Raw genomic sequence first — 18,311 nt, 5'->3', positions numbered from 1 at the left:
TAGAATAATCGTCCCAACCCCTGCAGAGTGCAAACATTAAAATCAGGCGGAGTACGACCAAATACATAAAAAAAAAAAAAAAACACGACAGTGAGCAAACTTTATTTCACGCGCGTATACGATAATTTTATAGTTCCGCACAGGTTTTCATTTTGTCGTGTCGAGCAGAAGCATTCGTACCTGAAATACGTATACGTATATAGTGATGCAAGTCCCACGAGGACTTACCCATTGCGATATCTCCTGAGATAATTAATATATCATAAATCTGTTTTTTTTTTTTTATTATTTCACTCAAAATGACAAAGACTGCATATATTTTATGTTTTATTTAAAATAAATTTTTGGTAAAAAAGTTATAAAAATTTTTTTTTAATTTTTTGATTTTTGAATCAAATAAAGGAAATGTCGACCTATTAAAATGTTATTTTCATTAATCTCATTATTTTGAATCATTTTTTTTAGTTTATAGGTAAAACGGTCAAAAACCGGTTTTTGCGGGCAGCGTGTCCCCCTCTACGGCCAATGGGTATATCCTCACGGGACACTCTGTATACATCATCCATTTAGGAGGAAGAAAATAATACTATGGATTTGTCCCTGAAATCGTATATTGAACACAATATAATGGCTTAAAAATAATTCACAAACTTGTAGAGTTCATCTGACAAACCTTGTATACTTACATCAATGTTTTCACTACCCAAGAGATTATGTGATGAAAATGTTTAAAAATAAAAACCACAGGATAGCACTGCTAGAGACATATTATATCACTGGCCTGGGCACAGGATGTGATAGCCAAATATTATTCGTTATTTTATAATGTTATGATTTTTATTATACACTACATATAGGTATTCGATATTGACCTTAAAATGTTTTAATTTTTATGAAAGGTTCTGGTAAAGATGATATAGCCAGTTCCGTTCTCTTGGGACCGTCCTGCAGTGTCCACAGTCAAAGTATGACGTTACACACATTTTCTATGACATATTATTGTATAACTAGGTAAAATACTCGTCTCAAGCAAAACCACGCGTGGTATGCGCCTTGGGATACCACATATAAGGGGACTAGAATTGACATTTTTACTATTTATATTTACCGAGAATGTTGAGAAATGAGAATAGACCGAAGATTTGAACAGATTGTCTTGGACACATTTCACGTTTCCAAAAAAAACATTAATCTATATTGAAAGGAGAAAAAATATCTAGTAGGTTGCTGGTTGATATATACTGGTATGGTGGCAAAATTTAGCAAACCATGTTTCATGATGTTTTTATATATTTTATACTTTTATACAACACATAATTTATAAACCATAATAGTATACGTAATTTACTACATGGAAATGTTAATTAAATTAATCATGGATAAGTATATAGGTACCATTATAGTATATGAAATTAAATGCCTATTAGGTATATCGGTTATAATTTTTTTTTAACTTGTATGATATACTTTCATAATACATACATTTCGATTTTAATTTAAGTTTGAATATAAACAACAACGATAACATTTTATAATGGGTATTATTATCTCTCAATCTGTTCAATTATTTTGTAGGTTGGCATAACGCAATAAGGGTCTTCAACCCGCGACCCGTCTTGTCTTTATTTGAGGCCTGCAAATACATTTTAAGCATACCATACATTTTATACATTTTTAATCATTTAATACAAGTTTTTATTACGAGTGTAGTATAACTATAAGCCCTCGAGATTTTTTAAAAACAATATAAGTGGTCCGCTGCCTAAAAAGGTGAAAACCCCTAGTACAATGTCAACATATAGTATATGCATACTAATTTTCCCTTCAAAGTGCAAATGTTATTTTTAATTCTACACATAAAATCGTTGATACCTATTTATAGGCTTATTGGATTGGCCTTTTTTGGAAAATTAATTAATAAATTAGATGTATACAACTGAAAAATACCAATTCCTACTTTACTAATTGTTTTTTGTATATACCTATAATTAAAATCAAAATTTAATTTTATATGAATTAATATTATGATCCAATAAGCTTTATTTTGTTCTTCAAATTGCTGTATGCATTATAAATATTGATTTAGCGCATACCATGGAATAAAAATTGCTTTTTTTTTACAATTTTAGAATATTTTTAAAAAAAATTTGGAATTTCTTATGACTTCTATAATTGTTGTATAATTTGTATAGACACCCACAATCAATTGACTACTATCAAATGTTATGCAATCAATTGATGGCCACTGAATAATTTATATGTATATATACAAAAATAATTAACATCCTTAATTGTGGTCTGTAGTGCATATAGAGTAAAATATTTAATAACAACAAATTGTAAATAGAATAATAATAATAACAATGATAAAAACTTTGAAACTTTGTAAGTGAAGTTATTTTGGAATTGGTATTATTTATTTATTTTTTTTTTTAATTGATCTTTAAGCACGGCCACTATGGCCATTAGCTGATTGTGGGGTTTTTTTTATGATTGTAGGTAGTGGGGTTTGTAACGGTAGGGTTTTTACACGTGTGTGTTGTGTTTGGCAGAATTTCTAATGGGGCACCGGTAGGTTTCTGCCATGCCCCGGGTGGGATGGCGGAAAATTGTATTATTTATATAGTTTATTAATATTAATATATTTCTATTTAGTTATTAAAAGATAGTATGTTTACTGTAGAGAATAATACTGAATAGGTGTGTTACGTAAATTTGAAATATGTTTTATTATTTCATAGTAACAAACAAAATTGATAAAAAATTATTAAATATAATTAATAATAAATAAAATAAATGGTTCAGCCATTAGCATTTTGGTATTAATTAGGTTTGTATTACTAAAAGGAATACTATTTTTTTACGTTTTTAATTTAGAATTAAAATCAAATGAAAACGGGTTTTAATGAACTTAGTCATTATCAAAATAAAAAAAATATATACATAAATACTATTTTACTACTGCACTTATTCTCGTGTTTATTTTAAAGTTTTTTTTGTATTAAATTTTCGTCGTTACTTTTAAATTAAACCCAATCCTTCTAAAATATACAATACTATATGCGTCAAATATTTATGAATTACTTACGAGAAAAATAATAAAAAATTAAACATTTATTTAATTTTATCATATAACTTTGATATAATCAGAGATTTGATCTTATTATTATTAACTATTAAGTAATAGTATTACAGTTTAATCAAACAACATTTTATCAACAATATTATAAGATATTGAAAAATTATTGACACTATTTTGTTTGTTTGAAAGCAAAATTATGACTAGAAAAAATGGTAACAATTCTATAAGTTTCTAAATACATTAATACGGTTTTAGATAAAAGTATAATATTTTCAAATTAATTAGCCTGAATTGAGATTGAATTAAAAAGTATTTTCCATCCGACTAGAACTCAGGTATTCCATCTAAAAAAAGTATTAATTTTTTTATTATTACTTTTATCTATAGTTACATAAAATTGATTCTTATGACGTATGAGTTATGATTACATAGGTATTATTTTATATTCATAAATAATAATTTAAATATAATAATATTATAGTCCACGAATTTCATAATACAATTTTTAATCATAAAATATATTTTTTATGTCAAAAATGTTTTTGTTAAAATATTATATTCAACATTTTTTTTTGTAATCAAAAGTAAAGTATGTGATATAAAACCATTTTTTTTATAGATTTCAAATTGTAACACATCATTAACAGGTTGAATGCCAATGTTTTTTATTCAAGTTACATATATCTGCTTTTTATTCTATCTGGGATCTCGGCAATATTTTTAAAATTGTTATTGAGACGCTTTTTGAAATCTTTTGAGTTATAGGTTTATATGCTGATATTTCAAATAGTCATACTCTTCACTGTTTTTATGATGGAATCGGGTTCCACAATGTGACCATTTTAATTTTGTTTTTTTAGTGGCCACTTAAAAATCTCAAGGCGGCAGGGGATAGATCAGTGAGACTAAAAAAAAGTTCTAATGGCGGTCAACCTAATCATTATCTATAAAATTGTATTTGTTACTTTATATTTACACCTGTTTGGTGATTTTATAGCTAGTAAAGAAAAAAAATAATAAAGTAATAAATTTCATAGCATTTTAATGTTCGTTTTGATTTTTCAATCCGATCGTTCGACCTTAAAGTAAAGATTTTTCTGTCAACTAAAATTTATTTAGTTCCATCTCTATTGCGGAAAGCCCCGAAAACGGAAATAAAACTATTCTATCGGTTGGACCAAATACCACATTGTTCTATAAATACTTTAAAGTTAAATCGGTTATATTTATTATATGTTTGTATGAGATTTTTTTTTTTGTTTCAGCAAAATGAGGAAATTCACTGGAAAACACATTAAAATTTCAATGTTCTTAATAAAAAAATAAAAATTGTGTTTAATATTATATTCAAATAATAATTATTGAATTCAAATAAACCATACATCAGTACCTAGGTACATATTAACAACTTTTGGTTTATTAAATGTACTGATTTAAATTTCAAACAATGATACTGTCCAGTAAATTAGCAATGTTTTTTGAAAATTGTCTCACAACTATCCAATGTTAGAATAAATCTTAACAATTAATTTATATGCATGGTTTATGTTTCTAGAATTTTTTATTTTTGTTAAATGTGTTGTTAGTTAATAATTTTACTTCTTAACAAGGATATATCAGCTAAGGTAGGGTAGAAAAGCCCAAATATTCCACATCACATTGTTTATTTCTTTATCCCCAACTTTCCATTATCTAAAAAACTTTAAATGACTATAGTTGGAAAACCACTTGTTAAATTAGATTATGATGTATACTGAAATATTTATATAGAATAATTTGAACTGAGTGTTCCAATAAACAGTTTAAGACTTCAATAACGTTTTAATTCTAATATTTATGTGTACATTATTAAATATGCAGATACAATAAAAATTATACACTAATGCATTACCTATATTTAAATATTATATATTATTGATTAGGTAGTGTCATCAATGGGGGTGGCTTCTTCCGTCATATTACTCATATTTTCTTATTATTCTTATCTAATTTGCTTATTATTCTATGAATAGATTGTAAATATCTTGTAAAAATAAAAAAAAAAAATATATTATTGATAAAATAAATAACAATAACAAATCACTTCATATTATGTAGTACCTACAGCTGTTGTGTTATGAAAACGTATCTATTACTATAATTATTACTTTCCAAACATAATAATATTTTACATTTATTATCAAATTAATATTTTTTAAATTAAAATAAAAATTCATCTATAAACTGAAAAGTTTGATGCTGGGCTAATAACGTAATGTCATAAGTCTAATTCAATAAGACAAATAATTGTATTATACTAGATTTTGTACTGTAAATGAAGGCAATAATAACCTAAAAGTTGGGCCAATTGCTCAAAAAAAAAATAAACCTCTAGATTAATTTTATTTACAGTTACATTTATAAACTTAAGTCCTAATTATTTATTAGTGTGTTGCTTTATTGAAACCAAATATTGTTTTAATTAAATATTTTTCATGAAATAAACTGTATAAGCAATATTTTTTTTTTTGTATCAATAATTTCAAATGTATACAAATAAACAATTTGACCATTTTAATATTCTAAATAAATGTTTATTAGATATTTATGTGCATAAAATATTTTCTAAACAAAAAAAAATATTATTTTATATTTTATAATATTACCAAAGACCTTACGTTTTATAGAGGTCAATCGCCACGGTGGCACTTAATATTTTTACATTTTTTATCTGCGTTTACAATAGTATTATTATTAAGAGGAGGGACGTAACACTGACATTATTGTTGTCTCCGACTTACAAGTGCATAACATAGCAAATTTACGCTCAGCAGATCGCGTTTAGCTTCGTTAGTTTAAAAATTAGAGTGGAGCTACCTATTATGAAACTTGATGGTAAGAACATTATCTGTGTTTGTATGTGGTTTTTTTACGATAGTTCAATTTTTAGCAAGTTTTGCGTATATAATATAGCGTTATTTAAAAAAGCTCATAACTCATTTAAAAACTGAATTGTCGTAAAAAACCCCTCAAACAAACACAGATAATGTTCTTGCCATCAGGTTTCATTATAGGCTGATTCACTCTAATTTTTAAACTAACGTAGCTAAACGTGATCTGCTATGAGCGTACATTTACTATGTTACGCACGTGTAAGACAGAGACAACAAATGCATATAATAATAATATATATAATATATAATAATATATAATAATGAATTATCAATATTAATACAATATATTATGACAATTATTATTCAACCCTTATTATCGTCCATAGTTTTTCCTGATCATTAGAAAATACATTTTACTACATATCTATCATACCATTGAAGTATTTACATATAAAATAATACACTTTATATAATATACTTTCTAAGTCATGAGTTGTGACCTATTGATTGTATTCTCGTGATATTAGTATATTACTTACTGAAATCTATAGAGAAATGTAATAAATAATTTATTGCTATTTGATTTACTTACATTTACTTTTCTTCGTTGAATTCTTTGTATTATTATTATATAACACATGTAAAATGAATATAAGTTTCTATGATGTGTCTTTTTTATACGCACTGACTGCATGGAACCAACTATAGGAACAAGTTAACTTTAACCCCACCCTTCGGGAAATTAAATAAAAATTGTTCCAACTTACTCATTTCACTGGGTTCATAGCAGTGGTGCAATTATTAGAAATTGTCACTCGGACTTCGTTTCTAAGTTATAGACATTTGAAGTTTATCATCTACCGCGGTAATCACGTCTCAATCGGTGCGTGGAGCGTGCAGCTACGTCGTCTTTCGTATGGTACGTGTCCCCCCACCCCCAACATTGGAATCAAACATTTTTTTTCCAAATACGTATGTCATATATATGCTTGCTAACTTTTGTAATTATTTTCACGCTTTTTATTTAGGCGTGATATCAAAAATTAGGTCGATGGTCTGCAGTCTGCACGTGTCTCCCTCATAAATCCACCACGTATATGAAAAATACATATTTCCAATTTTTTTTCTAAATCATTATTTAGCATGACGTAATTATAGCATGTATTTCCATGGCCGGTCCAGAAAGTCTATCGTTATTTGATAGTTCACAAAATCCGTTTACCTGATTCGCACTTGCCCCAGCCACGCCCCGTCATGCGACGAATACTTGGAATTACAAATTTTTTTTCCAAACCGACATTAAGTGTATAACCGGCAATCATGCCCCCGAATATTCAGACCACCTGTGTATTTCATACGAATATAAAACGATTTGATTGAGAACCACTCAGACTTTATACCGTGGTCGTGTTGGCAGATTCCACCGTCCACACGATTTACGTTACCCGCAAGCCGATAAAACCATGTAATTTGTTGGCCTTTGTGGAAAACGACTAGCACCGATGGTTTTCGCTTTCTCCGCGTCCGTCTGGTTATCAACGATGAAACCGTCATTGCGTCGCCGTTCGCAAGTGCATGATATCTACGAGTATGTGAAGTAGTGCAGTTGTGCAGTGCGACTGCATTCCGGTGAAACTAGTCAAGTTGTTTATATTTGCGAGCCTCGTATCACTTGCGGTCCAGTGAAACTCGTCCCCGATTTTCCGATGATTACGAACAGAGTGCGCTTGGCGGCGCTGCAATATAGGCAAGACGCACATCAGTCATCGATGTATATTATTCGTCGTACTGGGACGCCTCTACAACCGTTATTTAGAATATTACACTGTCTCTGGTTGTTATTATTTTTATATTGCAATGTGTATTTTCTATCGGTTTTTACGGTGATCATTGTGAATTGTGATAACTGTCCAATCGTATAACATATGATATATCTCCGTAGAAATTCGATAAAATCCAATACAATTATCTTAACTCGTCCCAAGGGTAGATACGTCTGTGGGACAAAAGAGAAAACAAAACCGTTCTCATAAAATAATTGTATAGCTAGAGGATTATCCACTATCCAGGTTCCCATGTGGCAATCATTTTTATTCCAACTACTTTTATGATAAAAGTAAATTTATTGGATTGGTTCCCAACGTGTTAGATCGTCTTGTAATATATCATTTGCATAAAAGATTTATTTTATTTTATCCTCTAGAATCAACTGAAAATCAATTAATTCCACTATAAACCTGTTAAAATATTTATGTATTTCTAACTTTTTTTTTATAATTCAAATGAAAATTATCTTGCATGGATAGTGAAAGCTGATGCAGAAACTTTGATTATAATTATAAAGATTATGGAATTAATAATATATAGGTAACACCTGAATTCAAAAACCTGAAAAACTACTATTATAAAAAAAGTAAATTTATAGATTGTATATTATGATGATATACAATTTAGTAGAAAATTAACATAATTTATATTATGTAAACAATATACTTTATAAATATTTACAAAGATACCAATACAAATACATATTATGTTGAGGCAATTAGATAAATCGGCCAATGTGTTCTATGCAGGTAAAATCAAATTTTATTAGTATAATATTATAATTTTTCTTAAATAAATTTCCGGATAAATACAAAGCGTGCTCGTCTCATTCATCACTGTTCAGCTAAGTGAATACATATTAATTACATTAATATCTATAAAATATAAATTTATTTTGGGATAATGAATAATATGCTACTTTTATATTAATTTATTATAATATTGTTGATAATTTTATTGGTGTTATTAATCGGTATTACTTTGTTTTGTGTATTAATTCTACCTTATCCTTGGTAGGTATCACCTTATATAGAGCCACAATATTATACTACTTTATGGACATGGGCACGGTCTATCGTTAAATGGTAGGTGCATGCTTGCCTAAGTTATTATTCTTCCAAATAATAATAAATATAATTTTTTTTTTACAATCAAAAAGTTATGGTTTTGGGCACGCCGTGGTTCACCAAATTGCCAAATACCTATTATAATTATATACCTATAATTGTTAAACAATTTTCGTAAAACTAAGACTAACTTGTTAAAATTAATTTATTCATTTCATTTCATTTCAACAAAATATTATGTATCAAAATATAAGTGAATTAATAAACGTAATTCAATAAAATTTAAGTTTAAATATTTGTATTTTTACACAATCTAAATCTGTAAAAACGTAGACATAGATAAAGAGTATAATGACCAGTCAATCTTATATATTATATAGATTTTATTTTTAGATTTTATAATAATAAGTGTATTATCGTTCATCTCTAGAAAAATTATTCGTTTTAGTTTTTAAACAAAATTCATTAATTAAATTAAGGTGTTTAAGTATAAGTATTTTATTTTTAATTTTGCTGTATGAGTTTCTTTATACCCACATCGAAAGAAACAGACATACGTTATTTTTCATACTTTTGACTTTAATATAACACTTACAGAAACTTTGGCATCCTACTCTAAAGTGTTTGTGTTTCATAATACCCAGTTGCCAATAAGTATAATTTACAGTATCTTTAAACAAATAAAAATGGCATTTAATTTCCAATAAGGTGCAAATTTAACTTTTGAAAATAATATATTTTGCATTGACGCATTTAACAGGCAGGACAACAGGTACCTAAACGTGTATTTTAAATAATAATTGTATCTTTTCAACGATTTGGCCCAACAAACATCGATGCCAATTAAAATAAAATCCGATTAATGCGATAACCAGTGTCGTACATACCAGCTATAGATTCACTCTAAATATTTACGAATAATAAAATGTATATTGTGTATCCTGAATAAGGGTATTCGAAACCGTTTGTTTCAAAGGAGATCAATATGGGCAATTTTCTGAGTGCTGGTCGTGAAATGTGTGCTTAGTAAGTAAACATTATATATTGTGTGTGTGTGTGTGTGTGTGTGTGTGAGTACGTCTAATTGAGATCGACCAGGCCACGTTTTAAGATTTTTAATTCAAATTCCGAATAATCGACATTTAAACTAAATTTATAAGAGTTGGAGAACGAAATTTAAAAAAGTAAATTCAAATCAGTTTTTAAAAGTATAATTGCACAACTATATCGGTATGATTGACAAAATAATGGTACATTTTTGTTGAATGAACCTACCCTGTTTACAATCCTAACCTTTTAATTTAGCACTCGGATTATGATCCCTATTAACGTGTTGATAAGGTTCATAATTCTTGGGCAAGGTTTATTTTTATTTTTAACAAATTCCCCGTTGTTCACCTGTTTATTGAGTTTAATAAATACGTCATGGTAGTTACATAAGTCAATAAATCATTGTATGATATCGGCTTTGGGGTGGTAGTTTTTGTCTTTTGAGAGGTTATAAAAATACTGAAAAGATAAAGTTTTCCCTCGACGAGTTCCAAAGGGATTTGCTAGTGGTGGCAGAGGAGACGGACGTGCCATTAATTTATTTGTTTAAGATGAACGATAAGAAGCCTGGGGAAAGACATATATGGAAAACTGATGTACAAATAAGTCAGTATTTTCTCATTACTTCGTGGCTCTTTGTCTGTGTGTGTCTGTGTGTTCCTACCAAAATAACCCACTATGAGCCATTTTATTTGCACACTATTGCAGTCAAATAAAGCAAACTTCTTCGTGTGGCATATGCTGAAATAAATTGTATGTCCTAGTAGTCCTCCTAGCGTCTCGATTTGAAATCCACTTAACGATCCAAAACGTGGGTGATATACATTAAGGCAGTCTCGAAAAGAGACTGTAGAATCATAAACGATAACACTGTCTATGAATGTTTTGTTCGGCTTGGATAAGTGTGATGACAGATAATATATCTATAAGTGTAACGAAGTAAGTATAATTAAATATTTATTGCACAATACATAGGTACTAAATGAAAGCTTTCTCGTACCTAATAAAAGAACAAAATACGTATATATAGGTATTGGAAATCGGAAATGCTTAAAACGCGGGAAGTTAAATGAATATATTAAAATTTATTTGTTTTAATGTTTCAAATAAGAATATTAAAAATTATACAATTCAATTGATTGTTTATATTACTTTATTTCACAAGATTTTTTTTAAATCATAACTTTAATAATTATACTTTAGTATTTTATAATTCAATACAATTAAAACCACATATAGGCCATTAACACTATGATAGATAAATATTTTACGTGTATTTAAAAACGTTTAGCTACTACAGACAAAAAAAAATATAAATGGTATAAATAGTATACGATATAATATTTCAATAACAATTATTCAGTTAATGCAAGTATATATATATATAAATAAATAAAACACGCAAACGCAATCTAATATTTATACGATATTGTTTAATACTTGTTTTTATTACTATTTGTCAAATTAATTATTTTCATCAAATATAAACTTGTATATTTAAAATTATCAAAGGAAGTTGAAAGTTGATTTTTTTAACTCAAGGATTTAAATTAGAGTGATTAAGGGCATCCCTTTTTAGATGTTATATAATAAACATTATTTTAGATAAAAGTAGGTATAATAAATATAATTCTTCCACAATTCAATGTCAACTATACAATTATATTTTAATATTGAATTATATTCTTTATTATTTCATATGCATAGACCATAGATGCAAAGTGTATATATTATATAAATATTATTCTTATATTTAATACGTATAACTAAAATATACTTACTCATATTTTATTAGGTTTTATTTTTTTTGACACCACTTGTTTTGGCAATAAATTAATAAATAAATGGAATGAACAACGTATTACCTTCTATGTCATATAAAATAATACTATACAAATAAGCATACAAATTATCAAGAAATATAAAAGTGGGCGATTTTAAATTTGAGTAAAACTGGTGGAAATACAAAGTTGTTTCTTTTGAAAAATTCTATGAAAAAACATGAATTTTCAGAACTTGTCATTAATAAAGTTTCAAAAGTTTCTGTAATTAGTCCATATTGACCAAAAGTTTTTAATGAAGTTAAAACTAAAGGTATTGAAAAATTTAAAACACTTCTATATCTTACACAAAATACTTTTATCTAGGTTTTTTTATGAGACAAATGACACTTTATTTTAATTTATGTACAAATGTTTAAAGTTTTAAACATTTACTAGTTTGTTTGGTATAAACTTAGACTAACAATTACTAATAACTTGTCTTGTACTCCAAATATTTGTATTGTCTTGTCAGGAAAGAAATCGGTTTTAGATTAACATAATTATCAATCAAAATAATTTCAAATCAAAAACAAATCGGATATCTTCAGAATTTAACCCTCTCTGAAGTGTAAAACAGATTTCGCAATAATAATTTATTATTAGTATTTTAATTTTAATAAAATCGGTAAAATGTTGAATTAAAATTGAAAAAATAATTTTAATAATGGTTTAAAATTTGAGATTTGAGGAAACTGCTATTACAATTAATGCTGTTATGAATCTACTATAATCTGAAGTACTCCTCTAACAAGGTCTTACATGTAATATTTTGTAATATTCATTTTTTATGAAGTTAAATATCTAGTTTGTTTCAATCTGTTCTTTTTGAATTATACAAATCGATTTTTGTAAAGCCTAAAATATAAAATAATTTAACTTTTATAATAAATGCTTTTTCTTAAAAATGACTTTTATACACATGGCATTTCTGTTTTATGAAACTCTACTTTATGACACATGAGTTTTACATGACTTTAGAACACTTGTATCACTTCATGTAAGAACTTTTATAATAATATGTAGTTACATTATTTAACATACCTATAGGCTACCGCTACCTACGCAAAAATAATCATTAAAAAGGTTAAAATGTACGTGTCCCGATTTGTGTTAATTCTAGTTTAGTTAATTTCTACAATATTTGTATTTTTTGAAAGTTGGATACAAACAATATTGTTATATTTATGAGAAAACATGCCATTATTAGCTTTTTAAAAATGTGTATGCAAACAGGTCTTAAAAGTGTGCTGACGGGTCTCGTTTTTGGCACAAACAAAATGCACCCAATGATTGTATAGTACCTGTATATATTATAGATATGATAATTTATAATGTTATAGGTTAGGGTCTGAGGTACTCAAAGATTCAAAATATTTTAGTTAGAAATACAATTTTCAATAAAATTACTGAGAAAAACGTGTGTTTCAAAATAAACACAAATTAATCAACTTATCGAAAAAGTCTAATAATGTTAATGCAATACAATCGAAGAAACATGTTTCGCACATAAATAATTAACGAGAAGCAAATAAATAAAATTACAAAAAAATGGAACAAATATTTTAAAAATTAAAGACTTCTGCGGAGAGTAACCCCAATTTATGGTCTCCGTTCCTATTTTTTGACACAAATGATGTGTGATAGTTTTGCGTGTAGTTTGGATATCATATATTTGGGAGGGTGAAAAATAACACGTTGCCTATTGTGGGGCATTATTCAAACAAAACGAGTTTCTCAGATTAATTGAATGTGGAATGTCATTTGGGGTTTAAATGCATTATTATTATTATTATTATTTTTTTTTTGTAAACGTATGGGGGATCAACACCGTACGACTTTTATACGAACGCACTGTGGATTTGTGTTATCGGCTAGTCGTCGTGTTTGAGCCATTACGATAATGACAGACATAATAATAATAATAAAAAAATAATAATAATAAAACTAGTTGTATTGTAAAACGTCTGATTTCAGCAGATGGTTGGAGGGGATTACGATTTTTTTATAGTAAAACGCATATGCTCCAAAAAGATCCATTGACTTGCTTGGTGTAAGCAAAATAAAATTATATTTGACGTTTACATTTTACAGGTGCAATAAAATGATTTGCAGTCATCATTGTGAGTAACACATTAAATAATAAATACCTACCCTCTCTACTCTATGTGTGGGTAATCTAAAAACAAATTTCAAAAATCTAAATAGGCAGGTACATATTTTTATTATTACTTATTACGATTAACGTAATGATTGCAAGTATTTTAGTATAGGTACTAATATTATTGTACTTTTTATGTAAATTTGAATACCTAATTCGCTAAAAATGCATTATCAACTAAAATATGTAATTTTATATTTGTATGTGTATACTTTTAATGAGTTTTTTTTGAACTATTTTATTTAAAAAACAAACAAACTTAAATCGGTTACATTTCATTTTTTGAAAATTCCGAATTAAAAAAAAAAATGTCTATATTCTGCCTTCTATTTAAATTAAAAATAATTATGAACTATAATATCGTAAGTCATAAATCATGACAATTAATGTATTATTAATGACATAAATACGTAGGTAGATATAAATAAAAAATATTGTAAATGTTAAAAGATTAATAAAACATATTTTATTTTATTTATTGTAAAGTATTTAATTTATGGAATACTTAAAATAATTAATAATAAAAAACTTTCTTCGTTTATGTTTTATAAATTTTAATATTCACAATATTCAGCTGAAAAACAAAATTGTAAAACTTGTACATTTGCCATAAAAATGTAAATTTCGGTTATAATATTTAATATTTATATCTTTCAATCGTTGTTTTTTAGTTTCTACATTTATTTCGTAATATATTTTCATATAGTGAATCACTCCCAATGGCCGCTGTTGCCGAGGGTATCTTAAAAAAATTTCATATAGTGTTCTTTTAATGTTTCAATTCAATAGTCTTTATGTTATGATAAATCACTGACATTTGTTCAGTACGTTGAAAATACCATTATTCCTAATGATAAGTGATTACTTAACTATTGTCTAGACAACAGATTTGTATTCTTAATACTATAAAATAAGGTTCCTTTCGAAGTACATATTTTTTAGACTTATCTTTATACTTTTAGTAATATAATATAACAAAGTACTTATTCGTATAATGTCATACTTTAGTTATTATAATATTACCATAGTATAACAAAATATCAACCGTAAAGCACTAAAACGCGTATTGTATATAATATTCAAGATAATACCTACAAGAACAATCCGAGCAAATATCTACCAAAAGATAACGTGCAACTAATTTTTAGTGTTTAAATTATAAAAAATAATAACTTCGAGACTAGAGTTTAATAGGTACCTTAATGTATTGATTTATATTTCATGTTTTTTAAAAAAGTGTTAAGAAAATCAATGCTTCATTTTTTTTTTAATTATATACTATGTGCACACCTATTAAAAGTGTTAAAAATATTAATTTCGTTAGGCTAAATTCAAAATCACCCGATTATTCTGTCTGTTGAATCATTTTTTGTGGTACCTGTCAACTCACCAAAGGGAGGAAGGTTTATATCATAATAATATAATATATAAATGTTAATTTAGTTAAATTGTTTTTCGTACTAAATAATTATTATAAAATGTCCATGTTATTATTAATAAATAATAATAGTAAACTGTAGTATTTAGTCATTATTAATTAATTAAATAGCCATTGCCTATTGATAATATTATGAAATGTATCAGTTGTTTGTTATGGAACTTATCTTTTAGAAGTTTAATATTTAGTATTTAACTTATTAATTATTAAATAATAATAATGAAGTATATACCATGAAAATTATGATTATGTATTGATTATATCAATATAGAATTCAAACATAGAAATGTCATATTTATTATTTATTTATACTACCAACTTACTCAAAATAAATGAATATTTACAATAATAAACAATTTTTTTGAACTTGACATGTAACTTATTCCTGAAAGTAAAAATAACTTAGTACTATGTACATAATTAGCTAAATATTTGTCTTTATTTATCTTCGAAAGAAGTGAGTAGGTATAATTTAATATACATAACTACATCAAAACGATTACATGAGGTCATAATGTTGTGTATCCGTTTTAAACTAAATATAAAATCAGATATTATCATAACAAAGTTTATACTTTAATATAGTTTAATGTAACATGTTGAAATATAATAATATAATATATATAATAAATAAAATATTTGATTAAACACCATATATATATACAGGATGGTTTACCAAGCATTCTCACTCCCTTTTTTTTCTTCAATAATTTAGTTATTAGAAATCTTTTTTTTAGAATTTTCAAATATACTTCAAGACCATATTTTCAAATTCTTGCGGTTTTTTGTACTACTTAAGGAGTATCCCATGGATACACAAACTTCTGTTTACTACACTAACGCATACTTCCTCATGAGTAATACTAATATAACATACGCTAAATAATGAGTAAGTTTTTCCAACAATTTTAGTAATATCGATTATCTAACCTGGATATACATATTATTAGTGCCTATATTAAACTATTACACCAACGTTATAAAAACGTATCAATAATATTGTGTAACATACCGTGAGAACCTACCTACATTTATTAAAATGACTATTTTTTCCTCTTGTATTTGATGTATTACCAATGTATATTGAGATGATGTCAGCGCACTATTTATTTTCTCTCTCTGGCCCACGCACCACATAGCAAATTGTACGTTCGAAATAACGATTATAATTATATAATAATTTTTAAAATTAGGGTTAAATGACCTCTTATACAATTTAAATGTAAGATTATTATCTAGGGCATCTCTTAGGCGTTTTATTATATTTTAATTTTAAAGCGAGTTATGAGTATTTTAAGATGTACTGCAAACAATTTACAATTTCAAAATACTTATAACTCGCTTTAAAATTAAATTATAAAAAAACGCCTGTGCGATTTCCTAGATATTAATCTTACCTTAAAACTGTATAAGATGTAACCATAATTTTAGATATAATTATGATTATAATAATTATTGTGAACTTGCTATGTCACGTACGTGGGTCAGAGAGCGAAACTCAACGGTGCGCTGACATCTTCTAAATGAAAAGTGGAATGCATTTGAATTTGAATTTTTTTTTTCAATTTAAACAATCCGCTCGAGCAAAGTTTGAGAGGAGTATTGAATAAAACAATCGTGGAATCGTTTCCGGGGAATAAGTTTATTATGTTTCATAAAATTGCATTAAAAGAGAGATATACTGCCTTAAGCCTTCCGCGACTGCATTCATATTATTATACACGAAAGCCGCGACGAGCGGCGCGGGACAGAGTTTATTGTGGAAACGTTGTTTTTATTAAATTATTAACAGTACCTACATAATAATATAAACATTAACAATATCATATACCTATATGGGCTATATTGTTTTTATATACATAATATGTACGTATCAAAAGTATAATATAATATGCTCCACGAACCGCAGTGTATAATGCATTATATATATATATATATATATCCTATATGCAATACGAACTGCAGTCTAGACCTTTACATATTATATTGTGACCTATTATGACGTATGGTACCCTGTGATTAATTTAATAAGCATTTTCAAGGGGAAACGCATAGTTATACAATTAATATACATACGTATCAGATAACAGACTCGAACCGGAGTACGGTCGTGGTAGGTACACATTCTCTAGTATACATTTTAATTGCCATTTTAATTTGAAAAATCGGAACATAGTGTATGTTATTCTGTGTATGAATTATACACCGATATGATATTATTATAATGTATGATATAATTATACTGCACAACGACTTAATGCGTGCGTATGTTTTCATTACCGTACGCATCATTGGTGGCTATTCGAAAAAAACGATAAAGGTGTTGCCACCCAAATTGCCTCTGCGTTTTATGTATACCACCTAGGTATAATAATATCTAACCTATATACCATAGTACCTATGCCTACTGTGTTATTATACGTTATAGCTTACGCATCAGATACCTCTCCACGAGGTAATCAGAAAAAAATATATAATTTCATTTTAATTTATTTATAATACAAAATCTCTGTATTTCAAGAAAAACTCATCCTGTAAGATAAAGAATTTATATATATATATTCTCTAACATTTTTTGGACGGTTTCGAGGGTTGTTTTTTAATTGTTTTTTAATTGCTTGATGCGAAGATATTGTTAGGCTTAGTGTTTTATTGTGAAGTGAATTTCCTCGGACACCTACAACTTTACTCTATTTATATCTCTACACACGTTTAATGACAATATTATTATCCCTATCTTGTCTGTTTGGTACACGAATACGACGCAAACATACATATTTTATTAAATTATTCTATTTATATTTTTAACAATTCAAATTAATTTTAATTTTATTGGTATAAATCGACTACTGTTTTTTATTAGTATGTACATAGTACCTAGTAACACTAATATTGGTTAAACTAAAACCATTAAAATTAAAATTAAATTCACATTTTATTTATTTTTGTAGTCTGAAAAGCATTATAGTACAATATATTGTACTATAATAATT

This window comes from Metopolophium dirhodum, chromosome 5 (assembly GCF_019925205.1).
Source record: "Metopolophium dirhodum isolate CAU chromosome 5, ASM1992520v1, whole genome shotgun sequence".
In the NCBI taxonomy this organism is placed as follows: Eukaryota; Metazoa; Arthropoda; class Insecta; order Hemiptera; family Aphididae; genus Metopolophium; species Metopolophium dirhodum.
The sequence above is the reverse complement of the archived record's forward strand: the minus strand, read 5'-3'. Positions refer to the sequence as shown.